The 6,000-nt window shown below is 48.9% G+C and overlaps 1 long non-coding RNA gene across 1 annotated transcript in view; it reads left to right on the plus strand.

Annotated features, from left to right (window-relative positions):
- The window catches only part of LOC144152231 (uncharacterized), a 388,069-nt gene extending 382,288 nt beyond the window's left edge, over positions 1-5,781 (plus strand). The window contains exon 3 of the long non-coding RNA XR_013319112.1: positions 5,631-5,781. This is a non-coding gene — a long non-coding RNA (uncharacterized LOC144152231). The remainder of the gene's footprint in view (positions 1-5,630) is intronic.
- The last annotated feature ends 219 nt before the right edge of the window (positions 5,782-6,000 follow it).

Here is a 6,000-nt window from a genome sequence, read left to right on the forward strand (position 1 = left end):
TCCATCTTCTTGGTGAATGATGAAGGCGAAATAATGAGGTTCTTTTGATGCTCGAGCCGAGAGGACGACCTCGACTCGCTACGATGACCGATGTCCGATGCTTGAAGAAGCGGAGGGATGAGGACTGCTTTTCTTGCTGGATCTTCGTTTTATTTACACTGTTTACATTACTCCAGTGTATTTACAGCAGGACAGAATGACGGTTACAATGTCACTATTCCGCAGCATCCTGTTCGGCCTCGATCTATACTGAACTTGGTCCCCTCCACCGACCGACCGACCCCCCGGACAAAACCCAACACTCTGGTTTTGAAATCAAAAACCGCGCCTCATAAGGGGGAGTTCAAGAGAGAGCGAAAAAAAATCTCTTTTAAACATGATTCGTATGAACCACGGAATGGCGGCAAGAAGCAACCAATCCTAAACATGTCCCCACCCGTGGTCACATGACCAAACACTCTTTCTCATGGAACCCGCGCACGTTATTGCAACCGACGAGCAAATACAAGACATCTGCAACCTAAAGTCACTGACCACGCGGAGTGGTCGAACTATTACGTTAAGCGGGCGGCACCTGCACAAAGCCAAAGCCGAACGCTTAGAGCGGTCTTCGCGCGGCTAACGTCCTACAGTGTCCTCGCCGTTGTCCCCGCTCGCGCTGGAACAATGAGGGAGCCGTGGGCTACTCCCGGCTCCCTCCCCCGGGCTACTCCCGGCCGGCCTACTCCCGGCTTGTTTTCAAGCGAAGAAAGCACTTAATAATCAAATGCAGTTTACACGCCGATGTGTGCGCGCACACAGTATATTCCTCCGAGAAGGCGCATACTTTAGCTCGTGGCAGCCTCCGAGGGTGAGGTCTACGTTCCTGAAACACTGATGCTCAAAGATCATAGGAAGCCAATGAAGTGGGGAATTCGGGTAGAGTCGACTGAAAGTAGACAGAAATATCGGTGGCGGGAGGGCGGAAAGCATATGAGCGCGGGATGTACTGTCTGTAAATGAGAAAACACAAAATTACAGTGTAAACGTACTACCCCTACTACTACTACTACTACTACTACTACTACTACTACTATTACTACTACTACTACGACTACTACTACTACTACGACTACTACTACTACTACTACTACTACTAATAATAATAATATGGTGGTGGTGATGATAATAATGATGATGATTATTATTAACTGAAGGGCCAGATTCCAAATGATGGCAATAATGGTATGCTCCGTCTTCGCCGTTGCCGCGGCTATAATCATCATCGTCATCACCAAACTAGTCGCAAAGGGAGAGTCCAGCCTAAGCAGCGTATAATGCGCGTCATGTCTTCATCTCAGTCGTAACCATCGCTTATTTTCTCATCCACAGGCCGAAGCTACGTGCTGCTGTGCGGGCCTCGGCATCAACATGAATATACCCCTATGCAGAGCTCGAAATAAAGCACACGCGAAGATTCACTCAAATGCGCCGAAGAAACGAGCGCAGAAAAGTTACTCTCACGAGCGGGTAACACACGTGGAGACACTCATAGCTATTCGCAAACCACTCCAAAAACACGGAAACCCAATAATGTCCCAACGCAGTGCCGAAAGCCTCTCGTTCCATACGTTTGCCTCCGTCAGGAAATGTCTTCTCTTCTTCTTCTTACCTTGATCGTATGTTCCTTTATCTCACATTTCTTCCTTTTCCCTAGAAAATACTGAATACTTTTACTTATTCTCAAGCCAAGCTACGTCACTACCCGTCCTTGTTACTTTTGTTGTTGTCATGCAAGTATTCAGTGCAGGCTTGCCCTAACAAACACGATTTTCTGAACAGTGAACTACAAGACACATACACAAGCGAGCCAGAGAGAGAGAGAAAAGCCGCGATGAATCGTGCAAGACGCAGATGCGCGCGATCCCCCTCATTCGAAGCCGTGTTTGCATTTCACGCGCGCTGCTTTCCATTGGCCGTCCTCTCGCGCGCGTAGGTAACACCCGATTCATGCATATGCACTTATACACCACGCGTATGCGTAGAGAGACCAAAATACGAACAAGAAACGAACGGCGCGAGACAAAAGGAAACGAAAGTAGCTCACTCACGTCTCAGCCATTACGGGCCATCAGCTTGATTTTCAGGCTGAAAGCAATGCGCTGTCTTCGACCGTAACGCTGAGACCTCTGCGCCACCTCGTTTCAATTTTTGTGTTCGCCTACGCTCCTTCTTTACTATCCTCGCTTTTTTGTGTGTTTTGCCTATAGGGGCCGCGCGTGTAAAGCGCATACGCTGTATCGCAGGCGTTCACGCGTCAGGCGCTGGTGCAGCGAAGTGCCGGCCGTGTCCTACTGAAAGGAACGCATTGATTTTTCCTCTCCCTATCGACGCGCATGTAGCGGCACCAGCTTCGGCAGCCGCGGTGGTGCGTGTAGGCATCGCACGGGTCGGTCACGACGTCGTGTGGGCCTGCCCGCACAGCCGGCCACGCATGCGGGCGCGCCGTTGTCCCGAAAGGAAAATGTGTGGGTGAGAGAGAAGAAGATACGTGCCAGTCGGACAGCACACCATACCCTTTCAGATCCACCCCTCCCCCCCCTCCTCTTACCCCGGACTGGGTTGTATGCCGGTGAACTTCCAGATCAGTTCAAAATATCTCCAGTCCACTTCTTTTCCAAATTTCTATTCAAAGCACTCACTTACTCGCACACCAGAGAGCGTGCAGGGCCGAACTGGTTCGGAAGGGACAATGCCTAAATACCGCAACAATGAGTCGCAGTTAAAACAGTATTTATTCTAGGAATAAACAAAAGAACTGGGTTTTGTTTTAACCCAGAACATTCGTAAACATTCGTGTTTTAACCCAGAACACTCGTAAACAAAAGAAATTAGTGAACGTGAAACCTGGAGATGGGCGAAGCATGTATTCTTGGCGCCTTGGCGTTTTGGCCAACGGAGATGAAACCGTTGGGGGTCAGAGGTATACAGCTTTTCTGTAAAAGTGTCTTGTCTTGGAAGCACGAAGATCTCTAGCGCGAGGCGTAAACCAGTGTCCCGGTGTTTTTTCTAGTACGCGATGCGAAGTGTTCTAGCGCGAGGCGTAAACAAGGGCCCCGGTGTTTTAGTACCGTGACTACAAGAGACGACGGTTACGACGACGACATTAGACGCCGACAGCCCCAACCACTAAGGGGCTACGCTTCTAAAATTTAGTGAACAACGTTCCTTGTGTGCAAACTATACGGTGCCGCGAACGGTAAATTTATGTGGGGAACAAGGGTTGCGAGACTTTTGCTGTGCTTCAACTCTACTTATACGGAGTTGCTGTGTATTATATGCAGATGATCAAAGCGAGACACAGGAAATCACTTCCATTGTGTGAGGAGGTGAGATGCCTTGCGGAGGCGAAGCGAGGAGGTTAAAAGGGTAGTTGAAAAAGTAGTTCGTCAGATGTTTACTGTTCACATAAGGTTCCCCGTTCAGATGAATAGTTATCTCTTGATACAGAATTCGCCGTTCCCACAATGTTTCTCTAGACACACAAAGTTAGGAAGGGCGTATGGAGCTTAGAAGAGTCGGTCAGACCACTGCATCAGTTTAATGAAGCCGCGTTCACGTTAACCAAGGTGTAGCTGGATTCTGCGTAAGGAACTTCTAATACTGCCTTTTAAAAGCCGCTGATGTCGCAGCGTGAGGCAATTTTGAATGAATTTTGTTTTGTTGCGTTGTCGATCACAGTCGAAAAATTACAAAAGCTTTCCTGGTTAACAGTTCATCTTGAATGCTGTGTTGAGCTGCGCTGTGCTTGTATAGAAACTGCCCAAAACGAAGAGCGAGGAGGAGGAGGAGGAGGAGTAATAAACATCTTTTAATAATAATAAAGTAATAAAACATAAAGTAATAAAGTAATAATAAAGTAAAAAATAAAGTAATAATAAGTAATAAAACAAGCAGTCAGCCCTTGAAAACAGGCCTCATTCCAGGACCCCTTGAGACGATCCGGCTTCTTGTGCTGTAGTACCCAACGAACCAAACCGTTACAAGCGTGATTGCCCTAGTTCTCACCAGCGGGTGCAAAAATAAAATTAGGCCTTAAATTCCTTTAGGGGTGCCCAGCATATACCTTCAAATTTCCGTGCGGGCGGGCGAACGTGTGGGCGTCTGGGTGGGCATGCGGGCGCGCCTTAATATCTTCAGCACACATCCAGATATTGTGAGCATTCTTAAGCACATTTCTGGCAATGGAGAATTCCGGAGGACAGTTGCCAGACTTCGTCTTCATCTGTGCATACTCATCAGCACCAGCCCATGCGGCAGTGTTTCTTCATCATCTATGTACATGATCATCATCATCGTGCGCTTGGGGTTCCTGCTGCTAGAACGCTTCAATCAACTCCATTCCTGGCCCTCGCCTCTCCATATTTATGTATTTTTACTCCTTTTTGGGCCGTTTCATCGGTTAATGTTCTTTTACCTAAGAATAACCAAACTAACTATACAGTTCATTTTGGGCCCGCGTGTTTAGCCGAGCCTCGGATACAGCGAACACAATTTTTAAAATGTCTTGGAATTGGACTTTAACGTTAGGGTTTTCATCACATTGTTTGGATACATGCACGTCGCACGAAGGCGTCTTTTCAGCAGTCAAAAAAGAGGGTCATTTTTTTCCCTTCTCATTTAAAAATTTTTTCAGTTCTTTTTTCTGGGGTTCACTCCCAACTGGCTGTTCTCAGACTTCATTACAGTGATTCCCTGGTACAACTTTAAACTACCCTCGAAAAGAGGGTCATACGGGGGTGGTGGGAGTAGTAGGCCTTGTTCTTGAAGTATCCATCACAGCCCCTGGCGCCCTTCTCACTCGGGCTTCCGCGTGAGCGTAGCGAGCGCTATTCACACATGACACAGGCTTCCGTCTCAGCGATGAGCGTGAATGGGGGGGAGCCCCGAAGGCGCATTACAGCCAAATCGCATTCCACTCAAGACAATCTCTGCCCTCACCGCGGGGGGCCCCCCTGCCGCCGCCGGAATCGCGGGCACATTTCTCTCGCGCGTGAGTGGAAGAAATTCGCTGTCGGGGAAGGGTTTCCTTGATCGAATGGGAACGGCCTCGGCTCCCACGCGGCCACGGGTATCGCTCGCGCAAATGCGGTCGTTACGCGCGCGGAGGAGAGCACGGACACGTCGATCGTGCGAAAACTTGACGTGCGAGCTGACCGCAGCTAGCGCACCGGGCCAACGCCCCGAAGTCTTCCACGGGCTGGCTGCAGCGTGTGTGTATACAGTATAGCTCGCCCGTTCATCATCTCGCATCGCTGTTCTTTGTTGCTGCAGCCTTGATCGCCTGTCTTCTGAGCTGTGCTTAGTTTTTCGTTACCTCGAGCAACAGTTTCCGGGAAAATGTGGGGCGTAGCGATGGATTGCCCGTAATGCGCGCATGCCGATCTTTCCGGGTGGAAGAAAATGGGGGCTAAAAGTTGAGAGGCGCCGGCATTTTTTACCCTGTACGGCTATTCAATGCTGGAGGAAACATCGCCCTCCTTTTGTGCGTGGGGGGAAGTAGTGTCTCAAAATAATTCTATTCCTTACTAGGCCATTGCCTGATTAACATTCGTGTCTTTCGTTTCCATTTTCTCTCCCTCTCCTTACAGTTACGAGCCATGAGGTTATTGGGCCTGAGTCTTGAACCTGCGACTCGGGAGGTGAGGTGACGTGTGCGACTCCACCCAAGGGGACATCAAATTTTACCAAATACAAAAAAAAAAAAGAAACATCTGGTCAATCGAGTTTCTACTCAGAGGAACAAGGAGATGGTAAGAAGGGCAGAAATGGAAACCACGTATGGCTCATTGTCGCCAAAAAAGACTGCAACCACGGTTGCAATTTGGCTTAAGCCCGCTCCCCATACGGGTTTTAAAATAGGCATTACTGCACGTGAGCGCACTTCTGAACCTGACAAAAGATGTTTCATATGTGTAGTAAGCCACTGCGACGGGATTATCTCCGTATGCCCCCTGGGGA

This window comes from Haemaphysalis longicornis, unplaced genomic scaffold (assembly GCF_048455015.1).
Source record: "Haemaphysalis longicornis isolate Haplotype H1 unplaced genomic scaffold, Haemaphysalis longicornis Haplotype H1 scaffold_9, whole genome shotgun sequence".
Taxonomy (NCBI): domain Eukaryota; kingdom Metazoa; phylum Arthropoda; class Arachnida; order Ixodida; family Ixodidae; genus Haemaphysalis; species Haemaphysalis longicornis.